The following is a 13,005-nucleotide window of genomic DNA, read 5'->3' as shown; positions in this document are numbered from 1 at the left end:
CATGTGGTGAAATGCCCAGGACATGTGAGTGGCTGAAAGTAAAGGTTGCAGGGACAGTCCAAGAGAGAGCTCAGTAGGAGAGCAGGAAGTTCAGGACAAAATTCAGAGGCCCAACCAAGAATATAAAATTTTTTGTCCCTCACAAACAGTTATATTAAGTGTTGGAAGACCTGCGAAGGTGTTTCAGCACTATGATTAGAAATGTAGAGGAGTTCACTTCCAGCCTGTGTAATGTCATCCAGCATGGCATCAGCATTCTGCCTTGAGGCACTCCAGCTGAGCCCTCACAAAAAGAGTCAATGTCACCAGCCCAGCGTTTGTGGCTTTGGTGCAAGCTCCAACAGCTGCAATGTAGGCTCTATACTCCACCTTGGAGAGACAGGTGAATAGAAAGAGGATAACAAGGGTTCACTTATGTTCAGCAATTTGCTCCCTGCAGATCAGTGGAAGCGATGACGCCTAACCATACAGGAGTGGCAGTGGTGCAATGGAAGCATTTTGCGTTGTACTCTCTGAAGATGTCTAGCCCTTTGCCAGTCCCTGAACCAATGGTGCTAGTAGATTGCCCTGGCAGCAGATGAGGTGCAGCAGTTAGGCTCATGAATCCAAAAATTACCAGCCAACAGCATATCAAAGGTCCCAAAAGCAGTATTCTACTGTCTCCTATCACAGTTGTCCTTGGTCTAAAATGTAGTTTGATATCAGCTTCTGAGGCTGCATGTCATTGATATTGAAATTGGCTGAATGGTTTGAATATTCTTTAAAGCAGGATTAAGGGATAGAGAAGGATGTGATAAGGATTTGTCAATGCAGAGGGACTTTGTGTAAGTTTTCAAGGCAGGGGAGCAGGTTAGACCATATAAGAATTAAACATTTTGAAACGCAGCCACATTGGGCCTTTTCCCTTGGTTATTAACCAGGCCAGTACCAGGGTTAGGGGTTTGGACAATAACCCCCACAGCCCCACCACTCTGTAAGTGAACAGAAACTGGATTTTCCAGTGGAATAAATCTGACAGGCGCCAGTGATGAGGCTGAAGGAGTACTATAGTTCCAAGCTCCCTCCCATTGCTCCCACAGACCTCAGCAGGGACAGTGCTGTAGGGTAAAGTTAGGTCAGCCTTGGTGAAAACAGGATCCAAGCAAACCAGGCTGTGAAGATTTTTTTATTTGTTCATGGGATGTGAATAGGGTTTTTCAACCCTCCAGGATTGGCTGGAGTCTCCAGGAATTGAAGATCAATCTCCAAAACACTGCTGTTCGCACATCATAGGGATATTAAAAAAGATTGGGTTTTTTTGTAATTTTCTTTGAACATTTCTCTTTACCAGATATAAAAATATTGAAAATGGGAGAAAAAGACTGTTTGGTTGACAGTCAAACATCATGCAATTAGTTAATGAATCTTATTGCTTTCCAACTGGAGTGAGAAGGCTGTGAGTCACAAGAATGGGTGTGTTGGCTGATTAACGTATGGAACACGGAGGGGCAAGTTGTGTGATGAAACTTCCAGGAATGCATTTAATCACAGTTGTCAACCCTAGATGTGAACATCACTTTTAAGGCCAGCATGAATTGCCCATCCTTAACTGCCCTTGAGAAGGCCAAAAAAGGACTCCACCAGAGCATGTGGAGGTCCATTGCCAGACCTGATCAAATGTAGAGTCCAGGGACCTAGCCAGATCACAAAAGGCCCTGCAAAATTCAAAAAAGGAAAAAAGGCATAAGAATAATCCACTGTGCAGATGAAAAGCCAGATCTGAATGAACATAGAGTGTTCTTGAGTGTGTGACTTGAGGTCCGCAGTAATGTGGTTGACTCTTAGATAGCAAACTGCTAAAAAGCCAATAAAAAGGAATGAAACTGGACAGACCATCCGGACCTAGGCACTGAAAATGACAATGGCAAACCCAGCCGTCTCGACCCTTCAATGTCCTCCTTACTAACATATGGGGGCTTGTGCCAAAATTGGGAGAGCTGTCTGATAGACTAATCAAGCAACAGCCTGACATAGTCAAAAAAAACCAAAAACAGAAACAGAAATACCTGGAAAAACTCAGCAGGTCTGGCAGCATTGGCGGAGAAGAGCACAGTTGACGTTTTGAGCCCTCATGACCCTTCAAAAAACTAAGTAAAACTAGGAGAGGGGTGAAATATAAGCTGGTTTAAGGGGGGGGTTGGGGGGGGGGGGGTGCGGGTTTGTTGGGACAAGCAGCCAGTGATAGGAGGAGATAACCAAAAGATGTCACAGACAAAAGTACAAAGAGGTGTTGAAGGTGGTGATATTATCTCAAGGAATGTGCTAATTAAGAGTAGAGAGCAGGACAAGCAAGGTACAGATAGCTCTAGTGGGGGTGGGGTGAAATAATACTAAAAGGGCATAAAATGTATAGATAAACAATGGGTAGAAATACATTTAAAAATAATGGAAATAGGTGGGAAAAGAAAAATCTATATAAATTATTGGAAAAAACAAAAAGAAGGGGGAAGAAACGGAAAGGGGGTGGGGATGGAGGAGAGTGTTCAAGATCTAAAATTGTTGAACTCAATATTCAGTCCGGAAGGCCGTAAAGTGCCTAGTCAGAAGATGAGGTGCTGTTCCTCCAGTTTGCGTTGAGCTTCACTGGAACAATGCAGCAAGCCAAGGACAGACATGTGGGCATGAGAGCAGGGTGGAGTGTTGAAATGGCAAGCGACAGGGAGGTCTGGGTAATGCTTGCGGACAGACTGAAGGTGTTCTGCAAAGCGGTCACACAGTCTGCGTTTGGTCTCTCCAATGTAGAGGAAACTGCATTGGGAGCAACGAATGCAGTAGACTAAGTTGAGGGAAGTGCAAATGAAATGCTGCTTCACTTGAAAGGAATGTTTGGGCCCTTGACGGTGAGGAGAGAGGAAGTGAAGGGGCAGGTGTTGCATCTTCTGCGTTTGCATGGGGAGATGCCGTGGGAGGGGGTTGAGGAGTAGGGGGTGATGGAGGAGTGGACCAGGGTGTCACGGAGGGAACGATCCCTACGGAATGCCGCCAGGAGGGGTGAAGGGAAGATGTGTTTGGTGGTGGCATCATGCTGGAGTTGGCGGAAATGGCGGAGGATGATCCTTTGAATGCGGAGGCTGGTGGGGTGATAAGTGAGGACAAGGGGGACCCTTTCATTTTTCTGGGATGGAGGAGAAGGCGTGAGGGCGGATGCGCGGGAGATGGGCCGGACACGATTGAGGGCCCTGTCAACTACCGTGGGTGGAAAACCTCGGTTAAGGAAGAAGGAGGACATGTCAGAGGAATTGTTTTTGGAAGTAGCATCATCAGAACAGATGCGACAGAGGCGAAGGAACTGAGAGAATGGGATGGAGTCCTTACAGGAAGCGGGGTGTGAGGAGCTGTAGTCGAGGTAGCTGTGGGAGTCGGTAGGCTTGTAATGGATATTGGTGGACAGTCTATCACCAGAAATTGAGACAGAGAGGTCAAGGAAGGGAAGGGAAGTGTCAGAGATGGACCATGTGAAAATGATAGAGGGGTGGAGATTGGAAGCAAAATTAATAAATTTTTCCAGGTCCCGATGAGTGCATGAAGCAGCACCGAAGTAATCATCGATGTACCAGAGAAAGAGTTGTGGGAGGGGGCCGGAGTAGGACTGGAACAAGGAATGTTCCACATACCCCATAAAGAGACAGGCATAGCTGGGGCCCATGCGGGTACCCACAGCCACACCTTTTATTTGGAGGAAGTGAGAGGAGTTAAAGGAGAAATTGTTCAGTGTGAGAACAAGTTCAGCCAGATGGAGGAGAGTAGTGGTGGATGGGGATTGTTGGGGCCTCTGTTCGAGGAAGAAGCAGAGAGTCATCAGACCATCCCGGTGGGGGGATGGAGGTGTAGAGGGATTGGACGTCCATGGTGAAGAGGAGGCGGTTGGGGCCAGGGAACTGGAAATTGTTGATGTAACGTAAGGTGTCAGAGGAATCATGGATGTAGGTGGGAAGGGACTGGACAAGGGGAGAGAGAAGGGAGTCAAGATAGCGAGAAATGAGTTCCGTGGGGCAGGAACGGGCCGACACGATCGGTCTGCCGGGACAGTCCTGTTTGTGGATTTTGGGTAGGAGGTAGAAGCGGACCGTCCGAGTTTAATTGACTATCAGGTTGGAAGCTGTGGAAGGAAGATCTCCAGAGGAGATGAGGTCAGTGACAGTCCTGGAAACAATGGCTTGATGTTCAGTGGTGGGGTCATGGTCCAGGGAGAGGTAGGAGGAAGTGTCTGCGAGTTGACGCTCAGCCTCTGCGAGGTAGAGATCAGCTGAACTTGTTCTCACACTGAACAATTTCTCCTTTAACTCCTCTCACTTCCTCTAAATAAAAGGTGTGGCTATGAGTACCCGCATGGGCCCCAGCTATGCCTGTCTCTTTATGGGGTATGTGGAACATTCCTTGTTCCAGTCCTACTCCGGCCTCCTCCCACAACTCTTTCTCCGGTACAGCGATGATTACTTCGGTGTTGCTTCATGCTCTCGTCGGGACCTGGAAAAATTTATTAATTTTGCTTCCAATATTCACCCCGCCATCATTTTCACATGGTCCATCTCTGACACTTCCCTTCCCTTCCTTGACCTCTCTGTCTCAATTTCTGATGATAGACTGTCCACCAATATCCATTACAAGCCTACCGACTCCCACAGCTACCTCGACTACAGCTCCTCACACCCCGCTTCCTGTAAGGACTCCATCCCATTCTCTCAGTTCCTTTGCCTCTGTCGCATCTGTTCTGATGATGCTACTTTCAAAAACAGTTCCTCTGACATGTTCTCCTTCTTCCTTAACCGAGGTTTTCCACCCACGGTAGTTGACAGGGCCCTCAGCCGTGTCTGGCCCAACTCCCGCGCATCCGCCCTCACGCCTTCTCCTCCCTCCCAGAAACATGAAAGGGTCCCCCTTGTCCTCACTTATCACCCCACCAGCCTCCGCATTCAAAGGATCATCCTCCGCCATTTCCGCCAACTCCAGCATGATGCCACCACGAAACACATCTTTCCTTCACCCCCCCTGGCGGCATTCCGTAGGGATCGTTCCCTCCGTGACACCCTGGTCCACTCCTCCATCACCCCCTACTCCTCAACCCCCTCCCACGGCACCTCCCCATGCAAACGCAGAAGATGCAATACCTGCCCCTTCACTTCCTCTCTCCTCACCATCCAAGGGCCCAAACACTCCTTTCAAGTGAAGCAGCATTTCACTTGCACTTCCCTCAACTTAGTCTACTGCATTCGTTGCTCCCAATGCAGTTTCCTCTACATTGGAGAGACCAAATGCAGACTGTGTGACCCCTTTGCAGAACACCTTCGGTCTGTCCGCAAGCATTACCCAGACCTCCCTGTCGCTTGCCATTTCAACACTCCACCCTGCTCTCGTGCCCACATGTCTGTCCTTGGCTTGCTGCATTGTTCCAGTGAAGCTCAATGCAAACTGGAGGAACAGCACCTCATCTTCCGACTAGGCACTTTACTGCTTTCCGGACTGAATATTGAGTTCAACAATTTTAGATCTTGAACACTCTCCTCCATCCCCACCCCCTTTCCGTTTCTTCCCCCTCCTTTTTGTTTTTTCCAATAATTTATATAGATTTTTCTTTTCCCACCTATTTCCATTATTTTTAAATGTATTTCCACCCATTATTTATCTATACCTTTTATGCCCTTTTAGTACTATTTCACCCCACCCCCACTAGAGCTATCTGTACCTTGCTTGTCCTGCTCTCTACTCTTAATTAGCACATTCCTTGAGATAATATCACCACCTTCAACACCTCTTTGTACTTTTGTCTGTGACATCTTTTGGTTATCTCCTCCTATCACTGGCTGCTTGTCCCAACAAACCCCTCCCCCCTTAAACCAGCTTATATTTCACCCCTCTCCTAGTTTTACTTAGTTTTTTGAAGGGTCATGAGGACTCGAAACGTCAACTGTGCTCTTCTCCACCGATGCTGCCAGACCTGCTGAGTTTTTCCAGGTATTTTTGTTTCTGTTTTTGTTTTGGATTTCCAGCATCCACAGTTTTTTGTTTTTATGCCTGACATAGTCATACTCACGGAATCATATCTTATCAGCACCATCATTATCACTGGCGGCACAGTGATATACAGTCGGGAAGGAATTGCCCTGGGAGTCCTCAACATCGACTCCGGTCATGTTTGACCTGATGCCAGTCCCATGGCATCAGGTCAAACATGAGCAAGGAAATAAATTCTGGCCTAGTGGGCAAAGCCCACAACCTGTAAATGAATTTTAAAAATGTGAACGTCACTGGCTAGGCCAGCATTTATTGCCCATCCTTAATTGCCCTTGAGAAGGCGGTGGTGAGTAGCCTTCTGGAACCGCTGAAGTCCATGTGGTGTAGGTATACCCACAGTGCTGTTAGGAATGAAGTTCCAGGATTTTGACACAGTGACAGTGAAGGAATGCCTATATATTTCCAAGTCAGGATGGTGAGTGACTTGGAGGGGAACTCCCAGGTGGTGGTGTTCCCACGTGCCTGCAACCCTTGTCCTTCTAGATGATAGAGGTCGTGGGGTCTGAAAAGTGCTGTATAAGGAGGCTTGGTGAGTTCCTGCAGTGCATCTTATATAAGGTACACATTGTTGCTACTGTGCATTGGTGATGGAGGGATTGAATGTTTGCAGACGGGGTGCTAATCAAGTGGGCTGCTTTGTCCTGGACGTTGTCAAAGCTTCTTGAGTGTTGTTGGAGTTGCACTCATCCAGGCAAGTGGAAAGTATTCCATCACACTTCTGACTTGTGCCTTGTAGATGGATGACAGGATTTAGGTAGGGAGGAGGTGAGTTACTCACCTCAGGATTCCTAACCTCTGACCTGCTCTTGTAGCCACAGTATTTATATGGCTAGTCTAGTTCAGTTTCTGGTCAATGGTAACCCCCAAGATGTTGATAATGGGGCATTCAGCAATGGTAATGCCATTGAATGCCAAGGGGTGATGGTTAGATTCTGTCTTGTTGGAGATGGTCATTGCCTGGCAATTGTGTCACATGAATGTTATTTGCCACTTGTCAACCCAAGGCTGGATATTCTCCAGGTCTTGCTGCATTTGAACATGGACTGCTTCAGAATCTGAGGAGCCATGAATGGTGCTGACCATTGTGCAATCATCAGTGAACCTCCCAACTTCTGACCTTATGATGGAAGGAAGGTCATTGATGAAGCAGCTGAAGATGATTGGGCCCAGGACACTACCTTGAGGAACTCCTGCAGTGATGTCCTGGAGCTGAGATGACTGACCTCCAACAACCACAACCATCTTCCATTGTGCTAGGTATGACTCCAACCAGTGGAGTTTTCCCTCTGATTTCCACTGACTCCAGTTTTGCTAGGGCTGCTTGCTGCCACACTCAGTGAAATGCTGTTTTGATGTCAAGGGCAGTCACACTCACCTCACCTTACCTCGGGAGCTCAGCTCTTTTGTCCATGTTTGAACCAAGGCTGTAATGAGGTCAGGGGCTGAGTGGCCCTGGTAGAACCCAAACTGAGCATCAATGAGCAGGCTGTTGCTAAGCAAGCGCCGCTTGATAGCCACATTGATGACCCCTTCCATTACTTTACTGAGTGTGTGAGTTTAGAATGATGAGATGGTTGCCTTACCCTGGTGGCACAGATGAGATCAGTCATCCTCTTTTTGCACTTTTCTGTGCAGCATTGGCACTGACCACCACTGCCACCGCCTACCAAGCTGGAGTGGAGAGATTGCTAGACCTCCTGCAGTCAGAGCGGGGGTGTATGACATTACAGCCAGCCTCCAAAAGGCATTCTAGGGATGGGTCACTGAACTGTTCTTATCTTTCAGGGCCATGTCTTCACTGGAGCAGTCCTGGGCTGCAAGCATTGAGAACTGTGACTGTAGTTTAGATATTGCATCCAGAGTGAAGAAACGGTGAGCTAACGGCATGGCGGGTAATTCAGAGGCCACCTGCCAATGATACGGCGTGTTTCCTGTGGCTGCATAATTAAAGAGGTGGGAATCGTACGATACCACTCAAAAACCCACCCTTGTGGCTGGTGGGAAAAACATCGTTTTTCACACCTGCCACCGCACTTTGTGCAATTCAGAGAAAATTCCACCTAATGAATTTTCTGCTATTGCCTGACATGTGCGCTAAGCTAGATGAATCTTTAAAAAATGTCCGTGTTTGTTTTTCCTCACTTTTTCACAGCTCAGTGTCTGGTCCTGGACTTCTGTCAGTGCTGTTCTTAAAATAGCCACTAGATGGTGGACAGGAACAGCATAAGGTCTCATCCCACGTTACTCCTTCCTCTCTCCACAGAAACACATTATCAGACTGGAAACTCCCCAATGAGGGTTTGAGGCTGTAATCCATTGTACCGATCTAGAATGGTCAATCAAAAATGGAATATATAGATGCGGACTAGGTTCTGCATTACAATATCTACTGAAGTAAAGACCAACATTGTATGCAGTGCAAAAAAAAAATCAGCGCTGAGCAATTTCATCCCCTGCACCGTCCCCAGAACCTCAGTGGATACACGCACCAGCCAGTGCAGTGCAGAGCAGTACAGACTAGCAATGCACTGGGTTTAATCTCTGGATTATGCTGAGCAAGTTGGGGAACCATAGTTAGCTTTGGCATTCCTGAGTTATCAACTTGGGGTGTTGCAACTGGTGTGGAAAGTGTGCACATGGGGATGTGAGTGACGTCTGATTCAGGCTTAGTTGTGATTGTGTATTGCACTGAGTTAGACTAACTGCAGGCAGCCATTATTGAACTAACTTTATTTTACATCTCCCCAGCATAGAGGACAAGTATAGCAAAATGCTCAGCTCTTACAATATACTGCACTTACTTCCCACTTTAAAAAAAGCATATATTAAAATGTAAAATGGTAAATGTATATAAATTCCCAGGATACAATATGACTAAACCAACATCAACAATACCTGAAAATCTAGCAGGTTGGATTGCATATTTACTTTAACTGTAATCACAACTAAAACATACATGACAGACACAAGAGTAATTTACATGTTAAAAAAGTTTTTTTTTTCTTAATGTGAGTATGTTTTTAGCAAAAGCATCATCATTTTACAAGAAATATTGAAAGGAACAACTTAATTCTTCTTCTTTCCTACATACTGTATTTTCAATTAATCTGTCTGGCTTATTTCTCTTTCTGCCTGGCATCCCCTTCCATTTCCATTAGCTTGACTTTACTTTTTCAAATCTCTCACTGTGTCAAACCTGAACTTTGACAATGACTATTAACTCTAGTTGGGACTGTGACATTGATTGATTTATCTTAATCAAAGACCCAGACTTACTTTGCTCTGCTGATGGATTCTGTAATACTGGCAAACTTTCAGTTCCTTTGTGGCTTCTGTTTTCTTCCTGACTTTCACTTTGGGCTTGCTTTTCTCTTACTTTCCTATCAACGTCAGGTATAAGCAAACTAAACCTTATCCTAGGAGTGTGTTTAAACACTAACTCGTAAGGTGAGCAACCAGTGGGATTATTCTGTAAGAGAACAGAAAATTGTCTAGCCTGTGTCCAAGTGAAAGTTGGAAATTACTACCTAGCTTGTCACCTAGTAAATGCTTCTGGAAAAGGGGAGGAGATGGCATAGTGGTATTGTTGCTGGACTGCTCTGGGCACCCTGGTTTGCATCCCACCATGGCAGATGGTGGAATTTGAATTCAATAAAAATCTGGAATTAAAAGTCTAATGATGACTATGAAACCATTGTCAATTGTTGTAAAACCCATCTGGTTCCCTAATGTCCCTTAGGGAAGTAAATCTGTTGTCCTTACCTGATCTGGCCTACATGTGACTCTAGACCCGCAGTAATGTGGTTGACTCTTAAATGCCCTCAAATGGCCTAGCAAGCCACTCAGTTGTATGAAACCGGTCAGACCACCCAGCATCGATCTAGGCACCGGAAACGACAACGGCAAACTCAGCCCTGTCGACCCTGCAAAGTCTTCCTGTCTCACAGACAAATCAAGCAACGTTTTGGCATAGTCATCCTCATGGAATCTACCCTACAGATAATGTCCCAGACACCATCATCACCAGCAGATGTGATGGCACAGTGGAATACAGTGAGGAGGGAGTTGCCCTGGATTCCATGTCTCATGGCATCAGGGCAAACATGGGCACTGCCCTCCCTCAGCTGATGTATCAGTGCTCCTCCATGTTGAACATCACTTGGAGGAAGCACTGAGGGTGACAAGGGCACAGAATGTACTCTGGGTGGCTGACTTCAATGTCCATCACCAAGAGTGGCCCGGTAGCACCACTACTGGCTGAGTCCTAAAGGACATAGCTGCTAGGCTAAGTCTGTGGCAGGTGGTGAGGGAACCAACAAGAGGGAAGAACATACTGGACTTCATCGTTATTGTCATGAAGCTATTAATGTATATAATATTATTGGAAAATATTTTTCTTTTAAAATAGAGATTTAGTCTGTGGGTGTGCCTTAATTGGATTAAAGCCAGTTGGTCTGGGTGCTTTGATGTGTCCTAGTTTTGATCTGTAAGAGAGATAGAGTGCAGTTGCATTTGTTTGAACAGAGCATTCAAGAAGTGGGGTGAAAACTGACACCTGTCTAGCAGATACCAAGCAATATGTTTATATTAATAATAAAATTGGTGAAAGGGGTTTTATTGTTCGAGAGGTTTAGTTCAGAGGTTGGTGATACAATGAGAATTTATATTCAATGGGCTGTGCTAGGTATAACTTCAGCAGTGTTGTGTGTGTAGAGCAGAGGCAATGTGAGGTCGAATGCAGCTGTAAGCCTCCAACTGTCTCCACAGGAACCAAAATGAAAAGAACCTCATTTTGAATTCGTAAGGTCAAAATGCTTTGCCTGGTGTTTGGTTAAGTCTAGGGGTTGCTGTTGCCTTAATGGAGATTAGTTTGGGAATTTGTTAAAAGTTATGATAGTAGTAATTTGTAGCCATGCGTATATATGTTTTAACTTGTGTAAATTAATAAAATATTTCATTTAGTTTAATGTAAAACTTCGAGAACTGGTGGTCTGATTCCTGAATTTACAGTCACATCTCAAACGTAACACTGAAAATTTTAGGTTATGACAGTTGTTTAAAGTTTCCCTCTGGGATTTTTAAGTAACTCAGCTGTACCAACTGCTCAGTCATAACACTCACAAACCTGCCTGCCACAGATGCATCTGTCCATGACAGTGCCGGTCGGAGTGACCACCATACAGTCCTTGTGGAGACGAAGTCCTGTCTTCACATTGAGGATACTCTCCATCGTGTTGTGTGGCACTACCACCGTGCTAAATGGGATAGATTTCGAACAGATCTAGCAACTCAAGACTGAGCATCCATGAGGCGCTGTGGGCCATCAGCAGCAGCAGAATTGTACTTGAACACAACTGTAATCTCATGGCCCAGCTTATCCCCCACTCTACCATTACCATCAAGCCAAGGAATTAACCCTGATTCAATGAAGAGTGCTGGAGGGCATGGCAGGAGCTGCACCAGGCATACCTAAAAATGAGGTGTCAACCTGGTGAAGCTATGACACAGGACTACTTGTATGCCAAACACCATAAGCAGCAAGTGATGGACAGAGCTAAGCAATCCCACAACCAATGGATCAGATCTAAGTTCTGCAGTCCTGCCACATCCAGTCGTGAATGGTGGTGGACAATTGAACAACTCACTGGAGGAGGAAGCTCCACAAATATCCCCATCCTCAATGATGGAGGAGCCCAGCACATTAGTGCAAAATATAAGGCTGAAGCACTTGCGACAACCTGCAGCCAGAAGTGCCGAGTGGATGATCCATCTCGGCCTCCTCCGGAGGTCCCCAGCATCACAGATGTCAGTCTCCAGGCAATTCGATTCACTCCACGGGATATCAAGAAACGGCTGAAGGCACTGGATACTGCAAAGGCTATGGGCCATGACGCTATCCCAGCAATAGTACTGAAGAGTTGTGCCCCGGAACTTGCCGTGCCCCTCACCCAGCTGTTCCAGTACAGCTACAACACTGACATCCACCTGGCTATGTGGAAAATTGCCCAGGTATATCCTGTACACAAAAAGCGGGACAAATCTAACCCGGTCAATTACTGCCCCATCAGTCTACTCTCCATCACTGGAGGAGGAGGCTCCACATATATCCCTATTCTCAATGATGGGGGAGCCCAGCACATCAGGGCAAAAGATAAGGCTGAAGCATTCGCAATCTTCAGCCAGAAGGACCAAGTGGATGATCCATCTTGGCCTCCTCCAGAGGTCCCCAGCATAAGAGATGCCTGTCTTCAGCCAATTGGATTCACTCTACGTGATATCAAGATGTGGCTGAAGGCACTAAAAAGGCTATGGGTTCTGACAACATTCCGGCAATAGTACTGAAGACTTGTGTTCAAGAACTAGCTGTGCCCCTAGCCAAGCTTTTCCAGTAGAGCTACTACACTGGCATCTACCCAGCAATGTGGAAAATTGTCCAGGCATGTCCTGTACACAAAAAGCAGGACAAATCCAACCTGGCCAATTACCATCCCATCAGTCTACTCTTGATCATCAGTAAAGTAATGGAAGGGGTCATCAACAGTGCAATTAAGTGGCACTTGCTTAGCAATAACCTGTGCACTGATGCTCAGTTTGGGTTCCGCCAGACTCATTCAGCTTCTGACCTCATTACAGCTTTGGTTCAAATATGGACAAAGAGCTGAACTCCTGAGGTGAGGTGAGAGTGACTGCCCTTGATATCAATGCAGCATTTGACCGAATGTGGCATCAAGGAGCCCTAGCAAAACTGGAGTCAATGGGAATCGGGGGAAAACTCACCATTGGTTGGAGTCATACCTAGCACAAAGGAAGATAGTTGTGGTTGTTAGAGGTCAGTCATCTCAGCTCCAGGACATCACTGCAGGAGTTCCTCAGGGTAGTGTCCTTGGCCCAACCATCTTCAGCTGCTTCATCAATGACCTTCCCTCCATCATGTCAGAAGTAGGGATGTTCGCT

This window comes from Cetorhinus maximus, chromosome 12 (genome assembly GCF_964194155.1).
Source record: "Cetorhinus maximus chromosome 12, sCetMax3.hap1.1, whole genome shotgun sequence".
NCBI lineage: Eukaryota > Metazoa > Chordata > Chondrichthyes > Lamniformes > Cetorhinidae > Cetorhinus > Cetorhinus maximus.
Note: the sequence above shows the minus strand (reverse complement) of the source record.